The 3,564-nt window shown below is 43.2% G+C and overlaps 1 long non-coding RNA gene and 1 pseudogene across 1 annotated transcript; one reads left to right on the top strand and one right to left on the bottom strand.

Moving 5' to 3' along the window:
- The first annotated feature begins 461 nt into the window (after nucleotides 1–461).
- On the top strand, nucleotides 462–2,342 carry LOC111744312. The gene is made up of 3 exons (XR_002782106.1): nucleotides 462–1,070; nucleotides 1,400–1,578; nucleotides 2,180–2,342. It is a non-coding gene; the product is annotated as an uncharacterized LOC111744312 (long non-coding RNA).
- LOC111744329 lies at nucleotides 2,171–2,289 on the bottom strand (annotated as a pseudogene).
- Nucleotides 2,343–3,564: the final 1,222 nt, after the last annotated feature.

Genomic DNA, 3,564 nt, shown 5'->3' with positions numbered 1-3,564 from the left:
CTCGAAAACATCATGCTACGTGAAAAAAGCCAGTTATGAAGGACCACATACTATATGATTCCTCCTGTAGGCGATGTCCAGAATAGGCAAATCCATGGAGACAGAGAGTAGATTACTGGTCCCTTGGGTGGGGTGGGAGGTGGGGGGTGACAGCCAAAGGGGACAGGGTTTTTTTCTGAGGAGATGAGAACGTTCTCAAATTCACTGTGGTGATGGCTGCACCTGTTTGTGAATATCCTTAAATCCATTAAATCATAGTCTAAGTGGGTGAATTGCAAGGTATTTGAATATCTCAATAAAGCTGCTTAAAATACGTAAATCATATATAATCTAGAAAAAGAAATGTAATTTTTATGTTACTGTATTACAGTAACATTGTATCTCTTATTAAAGAATGAAAAAGATAAACATACGTGGTTTTCTTACGCTTATAAGAATGTGTTCTTCAGAATGTGTTCCAGAAACTATAAATTATGTAAGAGGTTAACAAGTGTTTTTTGTTTTATTTTGTTTTGTTTTGTTTTGTTTGGGAAGAGGAAGCAATACCCTGGTTAAATAAATCTAGAAAACTCCGGTTTGAACAAAACTTGTTTTCTACAAGAGTCCTCAGTATACAAGCATTTCTCGAAGTAACTTTATTACGGAATCTTCTGTTTACCAAGACTCAAGAGACGGGCTCTCCACAGGGCCCTTCGAAAACGTTCTTTTACATACAGCCCTGGTTTTGCTACTCAACATTTGTGACGGGGGTATAAAAGGAGGAAAAAGAAAAAGAAAGGATGAGTCATGTATCTGCTCCAAAACTGTCACTTAGGACCTACTGCACGCCAAGCATTCTCGGTTTCAGACACTGGAATTACGGCAAAGAACCACACAAAATCTCTGCCCCACACTGCAAAGGGTGAGACAACACTTTTTTTTTAATAGATACATTCTCCATTCCGGAATGCCCTTCTGGTCAGGAAGAGTCACAGGGACTGAATTTATTGTTATACACGAAACAACTAAAAAGATAAACAGACAAACTCTATGAAACAACAGCACAAGACGCTGGACACCAGGCACCACAGGTAAGTGACCTCTGAGAGATGAGACCCAAACCAGGTAAGTCCCAGCTTACTACCTGGAGAAAGGGATCAGGCCACAGGACAGGGAGGGCAATCCCGGACAGAGCAAGAGTTGAGGGCAGCTAGAGTCTGTGGGGTGAAGGACAGGAGATGCCAGGAGGAGAGGCCCAGAGGTCTGCAGAAGGTTCCTCACGAGTGTCCCTGTGGAGACAGAGAACACGGCTCTCCTCACAGAAAATGGTCTCCTGCCCCCTCACACTCGGCCCCTGGTAACTCCCCTACCTGAGGCAAGCTCTAAATTCTTCCACATGGGTTAGTTCTGCCTGTTCCAGGTCATGCGAATGGGATCGGACGACACGGGAGGAGGAGGACCTGGCTCCTTCTGCTCAGCAGTGTTTGGTGGCCCGCATGAGCAGCTGCTCCCCCTCACTGCTGGGCATACGTCGCCTATGGCTGCGCCGTGATCCCGCTGTCGGACCCTGAGCTGCTTCCGTGTTTTTTGGCTATTACAGTAAAGTTGCTATGAATATTCCTGTGCAAGTCTTTTTATGAACATATATTTTCATTTCTTTTGTATAAAAACCTAAGGGCGGTGTTGCTGGGTTAGAGGGTTTGTTTAACGTCTTAAGACACCGCTTGACTGATTTTCGAAGTGGCTGTACTGTTTTACACGGCCACTGGCAATGTCAAGAATTTTGAGTGATCAGGTCCTCCCCCACATCTGAAGTCTTTCAAATGTTTGTCATTCTACTGGGTGTGTGCGACTTCCTTCTGCGTTTCCCTGAGGACCAGTTACAGTGCCCATCACTCTGTCATGTGCTTCGTGAGGTGCTTGTCTGCCCTCTGTCCATTTCTTAAATCAGTTGTTTGTCTATTTTATTATCGAGCTGGAGGAGTTGCTTATGTATTCTGGAAATAAATCCTTTGTCAGATATATGGTTTACAAATATTTTCTCCTTTTTTGTTTTATTAATGTTGTCTTTTGATAAGCAGAAGGTTTTGTTTTTTTGTTTTGTTTTGTTTTGGGGAAGGCAACCCTTGGTTGACTGCACAGATTTCAAGGACCTTGTCATCTTACGATCTCTTTATTTTTTTATTTTTTACGCCTACAGCACCTGGTCTTCCCAGGTGGTCTCCCATCCAAGCACTAACCAGCCCCTACCCTGCTTAGCTTCCAAGATCAGACGGGATCCAGCTTGTTCAGGAGGTCATGGCCGTAGACAGCAGAAGTTTTAAATTTTCATGAAATAAATTTTTTCCTGTTCTGGTTATTAATTGTCGAGTTTACTTTCGGTTTCCCCATGCTAGAATAGAAGGGCAGGGTTTATTTCATCCACACTTATATCCCAAAATCTCAGAATAATTCCAAGCACACAGAAGGTTCTAAAATAAATGAATGCCTCATTGTGATACAAGAAATGTCTCCTCTTAAGTATTTAGAAAAGAAACGAAAAATGTCTGAGATACTTTTCAAAACAGTCCAGGAGAGGGCACGGTGAAGGGTATGTGCTGACAGTGATTAAAGCTGAGTGACAGTGATTAAAGCTGAGTGACAGTGACATACGGATTCGATCCACTGTTCTATCAACTTCTGCATGTCTGCCCATGTGTTTGACAATGTCCATAACCGAAGTTACATTTAAATTTTTTTAATGCTTAGTCCATAATGGTGTGAATTCCCTTCTCCATGATGAATCCAACCATCTTGCACTCTTCCAACATGCTCTGGCACATGACCTGCGACGCGACCTTCCTGTGGACAGAGGTGCACGCAGTGAGCACGCAGACACTGACCGAGGGAAGACCCATGCACGTCTGCGCAGAGGGGTAGTTCTAATGATGACACCTGACTCATACTTCTGGAGACAAAAGAATGACAACTACATTTATATGCACAAGCAAAACAATGACACCCTTTATTATCTTCTATCTAATGGCTCCGAAAATTCTAAAACAAAAGGAGGAAATGTTTCTACACTTGTTATTTCTCAACTGGTTTTTCAAATTAATGAAACACTTCAATATGTCACAGTATCAAGAAAGAACAACAGTCAACACATATCTGCGGCATGCCTGCCATACGAAAGGGACTCTAACGACACCGACACACTCCTGGCCCTCATCAGACTCATCTGCTATCAGGAGCCACTGATACACACACACAAAGGAACTCTGCTACCGGGCCACGTATGACGGTCATGTGTGGGATATAAACTAAGAGCTAAAGCAGCATAAATGAGCCAAGGTTCACACTTCCAAGTAGAATATTTGGCTAGAATAGCAGAAATGTCATCTGAGCTAAACCCTGAAGAATGAAAAATTGTTTTTGCTTCTATTGAGGGAGTGGGTAGGAACAGGTAAACATCGCAGGCAGAAGAAAGGCATCAGGCGAAGGCAGCTAAGCACTGGCTTCCTACAGCTCTGCAAGTTAATGCACAGGCAGATGGTCAGCCAGGACCACAACACACAGGCTCCGAAAGAAGAGCTGGAATTTGGT

Source organism: Pteropus vampyrus, unplaced genomic scaffold, assembly GCF_000151845.1.
Source record: "Pteropus vampyrus isolate Shadow unplaced genomic scaffold, Pvam_2.0 Scaffold132, whole genome shotgun sequence".
Classification (NCBI taxonomy): Eukaryota; Metazoa; Chordata; class Mammalia; order Chiroptera; family Pteropodidae; genus Pteropus; species Pteropus vampyrus.
Note: the sequence above shows the minus strand (reverse complement) of the source record. Positions and strands in the feature narration are given on the sequence as shown.